The following is a 17728-nucleotide window of genomic DNA, read 5'->3' on the forward strand; positions in this document are numbered from 1 at the left end:
ATGTCACAGTACAGGGATAATACACACAGTGATGTCACAGTACAGGGATAATACACACAGTGATGTCACAGTACAGGGATAATACACACAGTGATGTCACAGTACAGAGATAATACACACAGTGATGTCACAGTACAGGGATAATACACAGTGATGTCACAGTACAGGGATAATACACAGTGATGTCACAGTACAGAGATAATACACACAGTGATGTCACAGTACAGGGATAATATACACAGTGGTGTCACAGTACAGGGATAATACACAGTGATGTCACAGTACAGAGATAATACACACAGTGATGTCACAGTACAGGGATAATACACACAGTGATGTCACAGTACAGGGATAATACACACAGTGATGTTACAGTACAGGGATAATACACACAGTGATGTCACAGTACAGGGATAATGCACACAGTGATGTTACAGTACAGGGATAATACACACAGTGATGTCACAGTACAGGTATAATACACACAGTGATGTCACAGTACAGGGATAATACACGCAGTGATGTCACCGGTGTCTGCATGGGGAATAGCGCAGAGGTCACAGCTGTTGTACCTGTTGTAAGGTGTGCACCCTGTGATAAATGTGTCCTATATGTTGTCCCATTGTTGCCACTGATTTCCTTGGAGGCTTCTGCTTTCCTCCCACGCACCGAAACCTCAGCAGATTTTACCATCGGAGACATAGACCATGTAATAGGCGGCTCGGGGGGGCAGTGTTCTCTGAGCTGAAGTGTAAAAGTGCAGATGTTGGTTCCAGTACTTTGTATATTTTGCCAGTGAATAATGGCCGGAGTCAGTGTACACATCCCATACCTCCGGGGTGACTCCTCCGCTCTCTTTCCATACGCCCGTCTGGCTTTTGCTATATCAATTATAGCCTTTTTTTTTATTGCCCATGTGTCTTCCCTGAAAATAAATTCCTGCAGGTTGTTGTTTTTTTTTTTGCAAAGAAAGATGAATTACTGGAGATCACAGAGACCGAAACGCGTTAGTCTATAATCCATCCACATAGAAGATCTACAGGGGGCAACGTTCTCACTATAAATCAGTGCTGCTAGGTCCAGCAGGTGTATGAGAAACACTGGAAGATATATGTATGTAAGATAAGCAGATAAGTTGGGCAAGAAATTTTCATCTATCTATCTATCTATCTATCTATCTATCTATCTATCTATCTATCTCTATCCTGCCTTGGTGATACACAGTGCTGTAAGCCAGTCTGTTCAGACAGCAATGAGACAGTTATGAAAGAACCGATCAGAAGAAGGTATATGCAAGGCATTTTGTGGCTTGTAGGAAACAGCATGTGTAAATCCTACTCTCCTGAAAGCTTATTCTGCTTACAAATAAGAATCTGAAAGGTGAAGTGGGCAGAGATTTCATCCAGCAGGGACAGTATTTCTAAACCTAATTACCCTTGTGGAGGGTACTGTGGAAAATAATACCACTACACAACTCACAGTGCATTGACAAGAGAGGGGCAGTACACTATGCTATATAGAGACTAGATTAAGGGAACTACTATTATGAAAGGGGGCTGCATTTACATTAAAGTAACAGATGAGGAAGAACCAATCAGAATGAGATTGAAGCAATGCATTATGGGTCTTGTAGGAAACTGCCATCAAGTGTAGCATACCTATAGACTGTCCCAATCTATATACTAATAGGCTCTGCACATTTGGGGTATAAATAGCTGCCGTAATAATAATATTAATAATAATATGCACTGTTAGCCATTATTATCATGGCCAGCATTTAGGTATAATCTAGGAGCACAGACTGCTGTGGGACAACCCCTGTAACTCTCACAGAGCAGCGCTACAAGACATTACATGCTGACACCAACACAGAAAGCAGACAAAAGGAAAAGAAGTATCAGACAGGGGTCTCCCATCGGTGTCCACATCGCTCATGTCTATAACCCTCATCATCCATAAATGATGGATAATGGTGATGGGGGGGGGGGGGCAGCGCAGACACAGATTCATTAAAGGTGATTTTAAAGATTTTTTTTTTGTGCGTTTTAGTACAAAAAAAAAGTCTTCCCTGGAAATAGCCAGCGTTCTTCTATCCAGACAGAAATGTCAACTATTTAGACACTTCCTTCTTATAACACGGACTCGGATAAAGGAGGTGGGCACAAAGTGAGCAACAAGCAACTAGGGCGACGCAATCCGTGAAAGAGCAGAATGCAAGGGAAATAAAAGAGGGCGGCATGGTGCGCTAGCGCATGATACTATCCCTGCCCCGCTACACACGCACCGGATATATATGAAGAGGCACCAGCAGACTGATCTCACATCTGTATATTTCTGTCTGTTTACCCATCTTTCATCTATCTAATATCTATGCATATTTCTATCCATCTCATACTGTACATTACTTGCAGCCTCTGTTTACAGTTATGACCTTCCAATTACAAAACAATCTGCCATCGCAGCAGCTCAGAGCAGGAGAGAAGAGAGTTTGTCGGATTTTGTAGATTGTACAGCGAAGTGAAGTGGACAGAGAAGTGTCCATGTGTAGCAGGATAGAAGAGAAGTGTGTACGAGCTGCAGACAGGACAGAGAAGTGTCCAGTGTAGCAGGATAGAAGAGAAGTGTGTGGGATCTGCAGAAAGGACAGAGAAGTGTCCCTGTGTAGTAGGATAGAAGAGAAGTGTGTAGCAGTTGCAGACAGTACAGAGAAGTGTCCCCGTGTAGCAGGATAGAAGAGAAGTATGTGGGAGGTGCAGACAGGACAGAGAAGTGTTCCTGTGTAGCAGGATAGAAGAGAAGTGTGTGGGAGCTGCAGACAGGACAGAGAAGTGTCCCGTGTAGCAGGATAGAAGAGAAGTGTGTGGGAGCTGCAGACAGTACAGAGAAGTGTCCCCGTGTAGCAGGATAGAAGAGAAGTGTGTGGGAGCTGCAGACAGGACAGAGAAGTGCCCCTGTGTAGCAGGATAGAAGAGAAGTGTGTGGGAGCTGCACATAGTACAGAGAAGTGGCCTGTGTAGCAGGATAGAAGAGAAGTGTGTAGGAGTTTCAGAAGGGACAGAGAAGTGTCCAGTGTAGCTGGCTAGAAGACAAGTGTGTGGGAGCTGCAGACAGTACAGAGAAGTGTCCCCCTTGTAGCAGGATAGAAGAGAAGTGTGTGAGAACTCTAGACAGGACAGAGCAGTATCCCCGTGTAGCAGGATAGAAGAGAAGTGTGTGGGAGCTGCAGACAGGACAGAGAAGTGTCCCCGTGTAGTAGGATAGAAGAGAAGTGTGTAGGAGCTGCAGACAGGACAGAGAAGTGTCCCCGTGTAGCAGGATAGAAGAGAAGTGTTTGGGAGCTGCAGACAGGACAGAGGAGTGCCCTTGTGTAGCAGGATAAAAGAGAAGTGTGTAGGAGCTGCAGACAGTACAGAGAAGTGTCCCCCTTGTAGCAGGATAGAAGAGAAGTGTGTGGGAAGTGTGTGGGAAGAAGTGTGTGAGAGCAGTGTCCCCGTGTAGCAGGATAGAAGAGAAGTGTGTGGGAGCTGCAGACAGGACAGAGAAGTGTCAAAGTGTAGCAGGATAGAAGAGAAGTGTGTAGGAGCTGCAGACAGGACAGAGAAGTGTCCTTGTGTAGCAGGATAGAAGAGAAGTGTGTAGGAGCTGCAGACAGGACAGAGAAGTGTCCCGTGTAGCAGGATAGAAGAGAAGTGTTTGGGAGCTGCAGACAGGACAGAGAAGTGCCCTTGTGTTGCAGGATAGAAGAGGAGTGTGTGGGAGCTGCAGACAGGACAGAGAAGTGTCCCCCTGTAGCAGGATAGAAGAGAAGTGTGTGGGAGCTGCAGATAGTAAAGAGAAGTGTCTCCGTGTAGCAGGATAGAAGAGAAGTGTGTGGGAGCTGCAGATAGTAAAGAGAAGTGTCCGCATGTAGCAGGATAGATGAGAAGTGTCACGGGTGACCCCGCGATCCATGTTGCGGATCGCGGGTGCACCTGTGCTCTGCTGCCCCTCGGGTCAGTACTTACCTGTCCCGGCTCCTGATGGCTCCATTGCGGTCCCTTCCAGGCAGGTCTGTCTCCTGTGTAGGCCGCGCGCTCCCGCCGCTAGGGCGCGCGTGCCTACTCTCTAAGAATTTAAAGGGCCAGCGTCCTCCTTATTGGCACTGGTACTCCTCGCTCTACTATATAGCCTGGCTACTCCCAGCATCAGTAAACAATTGACGGTCCAGCCAGGATCCTCGGTCCAAAAAGATTCTTTATTTAGGCATAAATAGCAATGACAAATCCACTTAGCAGGATAGAAGAGAAGTGAGTGGGAGCTGCAGACAGGACAGAAAAGTGTCCCCATGTAGCAGGATAGAAGAGAAGTGAGTGGAAGCTGCAGACAGGACAGAGAAGTGTCCCCGTGTAGCAGGATAGAAGAGAAGTGTTTGGGAGCTGCAGACAGGACAGAGGAGTGCCCTTGTGTAGCAGGATAAAAGAGAAGTGTGTAGGAGCTGCAGACAGTACAGAGAAGTGTCCCCCTTGTAGCAGGATAGAAGAGAAGTGTGTGGGAAGTGTGTGGGAAGAAGTGTGTGAGAGCAGTGTCCCCGTGTAGCAGGATAGAAGAGAAGTGTGTGGGAGCTGCAGACAGGACAGAGAAGTGTCAAAGTGTAGCAGGATAGAAGAGAAGTGTGTAGGAGCTGCAGACAGGACAGAGAAGTGTCCTTGTGTAGCAGGATAGAAGAGAAGTGTGTAGGAGCTGCAGACAGGACAGAGAAGTGTCCCGTGTAGCAGGATAGAAGAGAAGTGTTTGGGAGCTGCAGACAGGACAGAGAAGTGCCCTTGTGTTGCAGGATAGAAGAGGAGTGTGTGGGAGCTGCAGACAGGACAGAGAAGTGTCCCCCTGTAGCAGGATAGAAGAGAAGTGTGTGGGAGCTGCAGATAGTAAAGAGAAGTGTCTCCGTGTAGCAGGATAGAAGAGAAGTGTGTGGGAGCTGCAGATAGTAAAGAGAAGTGTCCGCATGTAGCAGGATAGATGAGAAGTGTCACGGGTGACCCCGCGATCCATGTTGCGGATCGCGGGTGCACCTGTGCTCTGCTGCCCCTCGGGTCAGTACTTACCTGTCCCGGCTCCTGATGGCTCCATTGCGGTCCCTTCCAGGCAGGTCTGTCTCCTGTGTAGGCCGCGCGCTCCCGCCGCTAGGGCGCGCGTGCCTACTCTCTAAGAATTTAAAGGGCCAGCGTCCTCCTTATTGGCACTGGTACTCCTCGCTCTACTATATAGCCTGGCTACTCCCAGCATCAGTAAACAATTGACGGTCCAGCCAGGATCCTCGGTCCAAAAAGATTCTTTATTTAGGCATAAATAGCAATGACAAATCCACTTAGCAGGATAGAAGAGAAGTGAGTGGGAGCTGCAGACAGGACAGAGAAGTGTCCTGTGTAGCAGGATAGAAGAGAAGTGTGTGGGAGCTGCAGACAGGACAGAGAAGTGCCCCTGTGTAGCAGGATAGAAGAGAAGTGTGTGGGAGCTGCAGATAGTACAGAGAATTGGCCTGTGTAGCAGGATAGAAGAGAAGTGTGTAGGAGTTTCAGAAGGGACAGAGAAGTGTCCAGTGTAGCTGGCTAGAAGACAAGTGTGTGGGAGCTGCAGACAGTACAGAGAAGTGTCCCCGTGTAGCAGGATAGAAGAGAAGTGTGTGGGGACTGCAGACAGTACAGAGAAGTGTCCCCGTGTAGCAGGATAGAAGAGAAGTGTGTGAGATGTGCAGACAGGACAGAGAAGTGTCCCCGTGTAGCAGGATAGAAGAGAAGTGAGTGGGAGCTGCAGACAGGACAGAGCAGTGTCCTGTGTAGCAGAATAGAAGAGATGTGTGTAGGAGCTGCAGATAAGACAGAGAAGTGTCCCGTGTAGCAGGATAGAAGAGAAGTGTGTGAGAGATGCAGACAGTACAGAGAAGTGTCCCCGTGTAGCAGAATAGAAGAGAAGTGTGTGGGAGCTGCAGACAGGACAGAGAAGTGTCCCCGTGTAGCAGGATAGAAGAGAAGTGAGTGGAAGCTGCAGACAGGACAGAGAAGTGTCCTGTGTAGCAGGATAGAAGAGAAGTGTGTAGGAGCTGCAGATAAGACAGAGAAGTGTCCCGTGTAGCAGGATAGAAGAGAAGTGTGTGGGAGCTGCAGACAGGACAGAAAAGTGTCCCCATGTAGCAGGATAGAAGAGAAGTGAGTGGAAGCTGCAGACAGGACAGAGAAGTGTCCCCGTGTAGCAGGATAGAAGAGAAGTGAGTGGAAGCTGCAGACAGGACAGAGAAGTGCCCCGTGTAGCAGGATAGAAGAGAAGTGTGTAGGAGCTGCAGACAGAACAGAGAAGTGTCCTGTGTAGCAGGATAGAAGAGAAGTGTGTGGGAGCTGCAGACAGGACAGAGAAGTGTCCCCGTGTAGCAGGATAGAAGAGAAGTGTGCAGGAGCTGCAGATAAGACAGAGAAGTGTCCCGTGTAGCAGGATAGAAGAGAAGTGAGTGGAAGCTGCAGACAGGACAGAGAAGTGTCCCCGTGTAGCAGGATGACCACACTGGTGTCTGAGGGGGATACTGTGCAGAATTACAGGGGTGCAGCAGGAGACCAGCACAGGGGGATCCCCTCCAGGAGAAGCCACTGCTGAGGAAGTCACTGGGTGCAGGGTGTCACACACCTGGGTGCTGCTGTGGGGGTCATTCTCATGCTGTGCTGCTGGAGAAGCAGAGAGGAGCTTGTAGCAGGATCACATGTAAGAGCCCGAATCTAACATTGCACCTAAACTGTGCCTAAAGTAAAGTGATTAATAAGAGGCAGGAACTGGTTAACATCCAATGCTCAGTTTACTACTAAAATTCCATGAGTAATAACAGGAATAACTGTAAAATATAGATTTGTATTCCAGGATTGGAGCTACAAGTACCATAAGGGCATGTCCTCACACTGCTGTGCTCTGTGCTCTCTACAGCAGCCTATAAGGGCCATTGAGGCCTGTTTAATCATGCTTTTATGTACGCTGTTAGCAGCAGCAGTCCCGTATATATCTGAATTATAGTCAAAGATTGTGTCCTCACACTGCCTTGCTCTTTGCTCTCTGTAGCAGAGCTGAGGAATTCTACATTTAAGTATGTTGTTAGTAGCAGCAGGACTGTGAAATATGGATTCATATTCCTGTAGCTTCTCCAAGTGCACTAGAAGTATATCCTCACACTGCTGTGCCCTTATCTCTAGGCAGATCATCCCAGGTGCGCTGAATCTCACTATTCAACCAGAAGCCTACTACAGCTTTTACGCAGAGCAGGGAGTGACTACAGAGTTGCTCTTTGTAGAGAGTTAAGCGCACAGCAGTGTAAGGACAGTGAAGTGCATAAGTAATGATTTTTTGGGGTCCTATGGGGATATGATAACCAATAATGTAATTTTGAATGAATCTATGTCCCCCTCCCCACTTGGGCCTATAATGCCTCTAAGGTGCCACCATCTTTGTACCTATGAGACCTATATGACAGCCGAGCGCAATCATGATAGCGTTATGGCCAGTGAGCCATGGGGCCGCTGTATCCTGCAGTATATATAGGTGTTATACGGCTCAGGTATTAATTTTATGATTTATTTTCTTTCCTGTCTGCATAGAGTGCTTTACAGGTCCGGGGGGAGACTCCGCTCAGACGCCTGCAGTTTTGTAATTTACGTTTTTTTTCTCGTTGTGGGTTTTCGTTGAAATTCGATGTCGTTTTCGGCTGAAATGGTAAATGAAAACAGGCAGAAGCGAAGGAAGACGCGCCATCTGCTAAGATTTACCGCTAATCTGTCTATTACACGTGCGAGGAGGCTGGGGGAGCCGCACATCCAACACACACATGTTCCCCGCATTTATCTATTATTCTAGAACATTCCAGCAGGTATTTTTAGTCTGTAGGTTAAGTGGAAAAAATCTCAAAGATTGTAATCGACTTAAAGAGGACGTGTCCCCCATAAAAAAGGCACCAGGAGATGTTACTAAGGTAACAGATGTAGCAGTGTTACAGTGCTGGCGTTATCGGAAATCTCTGATAACGCTAGCAAACACTGCCGTTCTGTACAATCGGAAGGCCGGACCGCGCTCAAAATGGTGTATTCATGAGGCGACGGTCCGAGGCGCTGCCTCTTCCCTGGACTGCCCCGTCCACTCCATAGGCCGCCAGTGACTGCCAGGTTTCCTAAGGCAGTCACACATATTGGGGGTCATTTACTAAGGACCCGATTCGCGTTTTCCCGACGTGTTACCCGAATATTTCCGATTTGCGCCGATTTCTCCTGAATTGCCCCAGGATTTTGGCGCACGCGATCGGAGTGTGGCGCATCGGCGCTGGCGTGCACGCGACGGAAATCGGGGGGTGTGGCCGAACGAAAACCTGACGGATTCAGAAAAACCGCCGCATTTAAAACAAAAAAATCTGTCGCGGAGCTTGCACTTACCTTCACTTAGCCCAGCTCGGTGAACTCCAGCGCGTTCCGATGCTTTTCAGCGCAGCAGCGACATCTGGTGGACGGCGGAGGAACTACCTTAATAAATCCCGGCCGGACCCGAATCCAGCGCAGAGAATGCGCCACTGGATCGCGAATGGGCCGGGTATGTAAATCTGCCCCACTGTTCTTCACATACTGGGGGTCATTTACTAAGGGTCCGATTCGCGTTTTCCCGACGTGTTACCCGAATATTTCGGATTTGCGCCGATTTCCCCTGAATTGCCCCGGGATTTTGGCGCATGCGATCGGATTGTGGTGCATCGGCGCTGGCATGCACGTGACGAGAATCGGGGGGCGTGGCCGAACGAAAACCCGACGGATTCGGAAAAACCGCCGCATTTAAAAAAAAAAATCTGTTGCGGAGCTTGCACTTACCTTCACTCAGCCCGGCTCGGTGAACTCCAGCGCGTTCCGATGCTTTTCAGCGCAGCAGCGCCACCTGGTGGACGACGGAGGAACTACCTTCATAAATCCCGTCCGGACCCGAATCCAGCGCAGCAAACGTGCCGCTGGATCGCGAATGGGCCGGGTAAGTAAATGTGCCCCACTATTGTGAAGAACACATTGCGGATGTTTCCATACATCTGCTAACTTATCAGAAGACAATTTGCATTGACTCGAGCAGTTCTCGAGCTGGCGAAATACTCGTCCGAGCAACGAGCCATTTCGAGTACCCTAATACTCGAACGAGCATCAAGCTCAGACGAGTATGTTCGCTCATCTCTATATCCATCTATATCACTTCTATCTATCTTTCTTTCTCACATTTTCCTTTTGTTGATCTGTGATTGGCGCTCTATTCTTGCCTCTTTTTGCGCCCTATCTTTCTTTGTCGTCTCAGCTCTTTATCAAATGCAGTTTTCTTTTTAGATTTTTTTTAGGCGCAAATTTTGAAAAGGTGCAAATGATTGCGTAACTTATACCATTGGCTTTCCTACGTTAGGACTGGAGTGTTTTAGAGCAATAGTTTGCGCCCTTTTATGTTAAATCGGTACCAAACATCTGGAAGGAGGAGAAATAAGGAGAGAAATTAGGGGTAAACCTCTCTGAGATTTCTCCCCGTCTCTCCTGGCAGTGCTGGACCTCGGGCCTAGCGCTGGCTGCAGCCTGCCTCTGTTTATTGTGTGTGTCTGGTCTCCATGGTGACAGGCTCACGCTGCTTCACTGATTTTATAACTTTCCTGTAAATGTTCGGTAGGGCACAGGATTTATTTAAAACTGTCATCACCTACAATGGGAGCCTCCGCCTCACGTGGTTGCCAGACGCCTCCGGGCCACAACTTTTACTTCTCTTCTCCTGAAAAGAAAAAGAAAAGGGAAAAAATTTGGATTGGGAAAAGGAATTCGCCAAAACAAAAACAATACAATGCAGACGACTTTCCAGAAGTCTGAGCTCAGGGCGTGCGGGGAACGGAAGGTGTGACGTATAGCAGGGGCGACAGCGGCCACCAGACCTTCTAGTACTGCCTCAACACCAGAAAATAGAGACTTTCCAGGATAGAACCATCGGCTGTTAGTAACAGCCAGAAACTCCCCTCATATTATATCCCCCCCGGACGTTCCCTCTCTTATTGTGCCCCTCTAGCTACTCCCCCTCTTATGCTACCCTGCCAGCAGATCCCACTCATATTGTGCCCCTGTAGCTGCTCCCCCTCTTATTCTGCCCCCCCCCCCAGCAGATCCCACTCATATTATATCCCTCTGCAGCTCCCCTGGTATTGTGCTCCCCAGCAGCTTCCCCTCATATTATATCACCCAGCTGCTTCCCCTTATTGTTCTCCTTTTGCTGCTCCCCCTCTTATTGTGCCCCTCTAGCTGCTCCCCCTCTTATTGTGCCCTCCCAACAGATCCCACTCATTGTATATCCCCCTGCAGCTCCCCCTAGTATTGTGCCCCCCAGCAGCTTCCCCACATTATATCCCCGAGCTGCTTCTCCTCTTATTGTTCCCCTTTAGCTGCTTCCCCTCTTATTGTTCCCCTCTAGCAGCTCCCCTTCTTATTGTGCCCCCCCCAGCAGAACCCACTCATATTATATCCTCTACTGCTCCCCCTGGTATTGTGCCCCCGAGCAGCTTCCCCTCATATTATATTTCCCAGTTGCTCCCCCTCTTTTTGCACCCCGACTCAGTAGTTTCCCCTCATATTGTATTTACCCGCAGCTGCTCCCCCTGATATTGTGGCCCTCACTTCCTCCTTTCTTTGTTGCCCTTAATGAAAAATATAATACACAGATACTGACATCTCCCTGTTCCCCCACAGCAGCTCTCCTCCTCTCCTGACTGCTGGGTGTAGCACTGTGTAAAAAACACAAAGTTGTGGTTAGACAGCTGTCCTGGGACAATACCTAACACTGCCTGCAGAGAGCACAGAGCACAGCAGTGTGAGACATGATTATACATCTCTGCAGGGACAATACCTAACACTGCCTGCAGAGAGCACAGAGTACAGCAGTGTGAGGACACGCCCACATAGCTCTATACAAGTATACACCATATGCCCTGTTATTAGGACCCTGACTCTTCTCCTTGTGATGTAACCATGTGACACATTCGCCTCTGCTACATTGTACTTGATGTCTTCAGAACCTGTCATCCAGCATTTATTGTGTCCTGACCCGGTGGATTCCAGAATCATCTCCCCTTCCTCCGCTTGTCAGATTGTACAGGAGTTCTGCACAAATTCCACCGATTTCTCCATTTCTCACGTTCACCTCGAAGAATAAGTGGAGATGTCAGGAAGATTGGGCGGAAAGCGGCATTCCTCAGACAATTCTACCAGCTCCTGCACCATATGTTTTATCAACTTGTACAAATACACATCCAGACAGCTCCCAATCCTTAACCCTTGCCTGAAATCAGGAGGAAATGACACGCGGGATGGGTTTTCAGAATAACTATGGAGGTCAGCGAGTGAGACTACCACGAACACGCATCATATGGGGCTGGAATGGGGAGAGATTCTGTACCATCAAAACTGTTACTAATTAGTCTGGAACCTGGATAGATAGAGGATAGATACAGGATAATACAAATATACAAAAAATACATAAATATAGATGATAATTCATGGATAGATAACATAATAAATACATAAAAATGGACGTAAGAGAGATAGGGGATGGATAGATAGATAGATAGATAGATAGATATGAGATAGATAGATAGATAGATAGATAGATAGATAGATAGATAGATAGATATGGGATAGATAGATAGATAGATAGATAGATATGAGATAGATAGATAGATAGATAGATAGATAGATAGATAGATAGATAGATATGGGATAGATAGATAGATAGATAGATAGATAGATAGATATGAGATAGATAGATAGATAGATAGATATGGGATAGATAGATAGATAGATAGATAGATATGAGATAGATAGATAGATATGAGATAGATAGATAGATAGATAGATAGATAGATAGATAGATAGATAGATAGATAGATAGATAGATAGATATGAGATAGATAGATAGATAGATAGATATGGGATAGATAGATAGATAGATAGATAGATATGAGATAGATAGATAGATATGAGATAGGTAGATAGATATGAGATAGGTAGATAGATAGATAGATAGATAGATAGATAGATAGATAGATAGATATGGGATAGATAGATAGATAGATAGATAGATAGATAGATAGATAGATAGATAGATAGATAGATATGAGATAGATAGATAGATAGATAGATTAGATAGATAGATAGATAGATATGAGATAGATAGATATGAGATATAAGATAGATAGATATGAGATAGACAGATATGAGATATAAGATAGATAGATATGAGATAGATAGATATGAGATATGAGAGAGTACAAAATCACAAGGGAGAAGGAATGTCTGAATACAGGCACATGGTCAAGATACCAGAATACAGAGATCAGCGATAATACGATATCAGGAGTTTACTACAAACTAGGTCTGTAGCAGGCACAGAACTCAAGGTGAGCAGATGATGCCAGAGTCCTGTCCCCAGGAATGATTGGAGTAGATCTCTGACATCCAAACCAAACAGAACAGCAATGGAGAGATGTGAGTGGACAGAAAGCCTGTCAGTTATAGCTGGGGTTAACTGTTGAGGAACCGGAGCAGAGGTGCAGGAGAGTGACGGGTGTGGTGCAAACAAGTCAAGGTATCAGCAAACATAATCCATTGTTCACACTAGTGAAGTCAGAATGAAACATAATAACCCAGCCACCACCTCCTCAGCAGTACTCCACGGAGAGAGGATGATGTCGGCGAAGATCTTACAAATAGAAAGATAGATAATTGATGGGTAGATAGTCATAGCCAGAAATTAATTCAAGGGTCACAGAGGGGATGTAGAACAATGAGATTTCCTTAAAGTAATATTCCCATTTTAGGCATATATGTTCTATCCATAGAAAATGGCAAAAATGCCTGACATGTGTGACGAGAATATCCTACATCCTAGCTCCCATTTTCATTTTCACTGATGGACAGCGGATTGGCTGAGTATTTCCCATCCCGAGATGTCACTGCTACTGGCCCTATGATGTCATTGCTCCAGCCGGTGATGTCACTTCTCCTAGCCCTATGAGGTCATTGCTCCAGGTCTTATGAGGTCACTGCTCCATCTGTTGATGTCTCTGCTCCTGGCCCAATGAGGTCACTGCTTCATCCGTTGATGTCTCTGCTCCTGGCCCAATGAGGTCACTGCTTCATCCGTTGATGTCTCTGCTCCTGGCCCAATGAGGTCACTGCTTCATCCGTTGATGTCTCTGCTCTTGGCCCAATGACGTCACTGCTTCATCCGTTGATGTCTCTGCTCTTGGCCCAATGACGTCACTGCTTCATCCGTTGATGTCTCTGCTCCTGGCCCAATGAGGTCACTGCTTCATCCGTTGAGGTCATTGCTCTTTGCCCAATGAGGTCACTGCTTCATCCGTTGAGGTCACTGCTCTTGGCCCAATGACGTCACTGCTTCATCCGTTGATGTCTCTGCTCCTGGCCCAATGAGGTTACTGCTTCATCCGTTGATGTCTCTGCTCTTGGCCCAATGAGGTCACTGCTTCATCCGTTGAGGTCACTGCTCTTGGCCCAATGACGTCACTGCTTCATCCGTTGATGTCTCTGCTCCTGGCCCAATGAGGTCACTGCTTCATCCGTTGAGGTCACTGCTCTTGGCCCAATGAGGTCACTGCTTCATCCGTTGATGTCTCTGCTCCTGGCCCAATGAGGTCACTGCTTCATCCGTTGAGGTCACTGCTCTTGGCCCAATGAGGTCACTGCTTCTTCCATTGATGTCTCTGCTCCTGGCCCAATAATGTCACTGTGCTAATTGGTGATGTCCCTGCTCCAATTATGCCACCGCTCCAGGCCCTATTCACTAGGGTAAGGGTCACCATTCCAAATTGGAGACTCAGTTTAGTTTCCATCCCCTACTTGAATCTTAAGTCATTCTTCCTTTCAACTAAAATCAGATTATTTTTTAAAATTTTCCATGCTATTTTTGCTCCGGTGCACTTAAAACCTAGTCCATAAAGGAATCACCTGTATCTGTAAAATTTTTGTGGAAAAGTCTAAGACAAAAAAGTACAAGCGCCTCTTGTGTCTCCTCGCATAGGAGACGCTCCGCAGCCACAATTAAGGGTCTCTGGTTCGGAGGTGGCAAATTGTTTGAATTTCCGCAAGGACTCGGGATCTCGACGTTCCATCAGCCCCTTCCCGTTAGTGGAGATGATTTCATATTTCATGTCTCGCTGATTAGACGGCCATATTTATTTGTTGTGATCAGGCCCATTACATGTGCGAGGCCGGGGCGACCTTCTGTAAACACGGTGCAGACGCTCCGTGGGGAATTTCATGATTTGAGGTTTGCTCTTCTTTGAAGTGTAATGTAGCCTTCAGTGGGTTTTAGCGTAAACGAGCTTTACGTTACTGGGTCTCATTGGTCGGCCGGCGCTGTGGTTGCTAATGGTGTATACATCCAAAAACCCAAAAATTATCCCCTCCACTCGTCTAGATTCATAACTCAAAGACCCTTCATGTTTTCTTCACCCAACATTTTCTTAGGGACTCCTGAGCAGACTCTTATTTTGGAGAATTTCTGAGATGTTTGTGTTGGTTTGCAATCACCCATTAAAATCTGACTACACAAGGGTCTACAGAATCCCATGACCTTCAACTTTAGGGGACCAAGTTTGGAAACCCCATTTGGACTGACCCTTGGCCAATACCCCCAGAACAGGATCATCGGAAGGGGAAGCCCTGGTCTTGGTCTTGATGTGAACTAGAAGGACAGGGTTGTCATCATGACACATCTCTAACATCAGAGATATGAATGGTGTGACCCTCAGGTCCAGGAATGACTTTTCATGGTCACAGAAGCGTTGCCTATATTCCCACTACCCAAGCAAAAGCACAATGTGGTTGTGAAGAGACATCTAGATAACTGAAAGGTGAAGTGCAAAAATATCTATATAGCAAACATCATAGGGGCTGCAGATATCTGAGTCACTATGGAGAAGGGGAGAATTAGGAAAGACCTAAACAACTCAAATAGTGTAGGAAATATCTAGATTACTAATTCACTTCTGAAAGTGATAACATCTAGATAATTACAGGGAACAGATAGAACAATATCTAGATAATCAAATCTAAGTAACTAAAAGTTTTTGGTGGAAACATCTAGATAACTACAAGGGAATAACTGGAAACATCTAGATACTACAGGGGAAGGGCTGGAAACATCTAGATACTACAGGGGAATAACTGGAAATATCTAGATAACTACAGGGGAATGGCTGGAAACATCTAGATACTACAGGGGAATGGCTGGAAACATCTAGATACTACAGGGCAATAACTGGAAACATCTAGATACTACAGGGGAATGGCTGGAAACATCTAGATACTACAGGGGGAGGCCTGGAAACATCTATATACTACAGGGGGAGGCCTGGAAACATCTAGATAGTACATGGGAATGGCTGGAAACGTCTAGATAAATTCAAGGGAATGGCTGGAAACATCTAGATAACTACATGGGAATAACTGGAAACATCTAGATACTACAGGGGAATAACTGGAAACATCTAGATAACTACATGGGAATGGCTGGAAACATCTAGATACTACAGGGGGAGGCCTGGAAACATCTAGATAGTACATGGGAATGGCTGGAAACGTCTAGATAAATTCAAGGGAATGGCTGGAAACATCTAGATAACTACAGGGGAATGGCTGGAAGCATCTAGATAACTACAGGGGAATGGCTGGAAACATCTAGATACTACAGGGGAATGGCTGGAAACGTCTAGATAAATTCAAGGGAATGGCTGGAAGCATCTAGATAACTACAGGGGAATGGCTGGAAACTTCTAAATATCTAAAGCAAATAAAGGGTCTTAATAAAGTGTTTCATTAGCCAACAAAATGGTCTCTCAGATTCATGGATAATACTTGCATTTTTCAATCCATAAGGTTGCGTTAGTCTGGAGAAACATTACATGCAGCTTCAGATCGGATCCACAATACATAGACGATAAATACAATGTATAAAAGCAAAGGAAAATTCTGCCGGAAATCTAACAATATCCCTATGGAATATATAAGTTATGTTCCGACGTTCCATCGGCTCTTCCATAAGAACATAGCTTGGCCAAGGAGGATTATATCATTGGAGGAGCTATGGGACCACCAGCGTTCCCCCGTTGAGCTGACAAAGCATTTTCTTTCTTTTTGGAGAGGCTGATCCTGAACAGCCTACTACCACAACACAGTGTTAAAAAAATCCCCCATCCCATTGACAGGACACAGCGAGCCAAGGAATTAAACCCCTTCCAGAGATACAAAAACACAAGCTGCAATGAAAAGCCACGCAACGCTTCACTTCTATGGCTACAAGACAGAAGAGATTAGGCCGCCCCAACTGCGACTCTTCTACTAATTGACTTTTTTTCATGACTTGTCTCTGTTGGTCCTTCCAGAACAAAAACCCTGGAGGTGGTTACCAGACGAGGACATGAGGTCTTAGAAGCTTTCTCTGTGGGCTTTCTCATTCCTGCTGCCCAAAACCATGAAAAGGAGCAACCAAACAGAAGAGAGCCCAGCTTGGCTTCCCGAAATGAACCACAACTCCCCAATGGGTGGATTTGCTCCTGGGTTAGCATTCTGCCTTGATGAGGAAACGCAGGTGAAGTGTAAAGAGAATAATCCCTTGGATCCCCTCCACGGTGCTCATTGTTGTATTAATTTAAGCCTGATGGTTTTAGTGGTGGTTTTAGCACAGTTACGGCAGGACAATATGTAGAAAGGGCTGACAGGAAAGACCCCACTAGGGTAAAAACAGGGATTACCCAGCAAAACATTATTAAGCTCTGAATGACCAGAAGCTTCTACTGCACAATTCTCCGGTGGCTTTGTTTTACGGGATTAGATGTGGTTCAGAGGTTCGTCCTCATCTCTACGGGAGTCATTATGTCACTGGATGATGTCTCCAGCAAATTACGACATTACATGGAAACTAAGGTCAAAGTCAAATAGTTGCAGGTATGGGAGTGCTCAAACTAGGGTAAGTTATAGATAACACACCGTCAAAGATGGCCAAAAGTGCTACTCTACCTCTCTACTTCTTCTCTACTTCTATAGAATTGTCCATCAGATCTGATTTGGTCCAAAAAAATGTTTTTTTCCGAATACTAATCGAGACGATTCCCTCAAAAACATTGGTCAAAAGTGGTTCTCTACTTCTATAGAATTATCCATCAGAATTGACTGGGTCCAAAAAAAAAAAATGCTGTCCCTGTTTGTAATTGAGCTGAGCCCCTTAAAAAAAACGGAGTAAAGAGGTTCTGTACTTTTTATAGACTTGTCCATCAGACTGGCCTGATTTCTAATTAAGCTGATTTGCTTAAAAATGTTAAGGTCAACTCTTTCAAGGTTGAGGTCAACTTTTTCAAGGTTGAGGTGAACTTTTTCAAGGTTGAGGTCAACTTTTTCAAGGTTGAGGACAACTTTTTCAAGGTTGAGGTCAACTTTTTCAAAATTTAGGTCAACTTTTTCAACGTTGAGGTCAACTTTTTCAAGGTTGAGGTCAACTTTTTCAAAATTTAGGTCAACTTTTTCAACGTTGAGGTCAACTTTTTCAACGTTGAGGTCAACTTTTTCAAGGTTGAGGTCAACTTTTTCATGGTTGAGGTCAACTTTTTCAAGGTTGAGGTCAACTTTTTCATGGTTGAGGTCAACTTTTTCAAGTTTTT

The sequence above is a fragment of the Engystomops pustulosus genome, chromosome 6 (genome assembly GCF_040894005.1).
Source record: "Engystomops pustulosus chromosome 6, aEngPut4.maternal, whole genome shotgun sequence".
Taxonomy (NCBI): domain Eukaryota; kingdom Metazoa; phylum Chordata; class Amphibia; order Anura; family Leptodactylidae; genus Engystomops; species Engystomops pustulosus.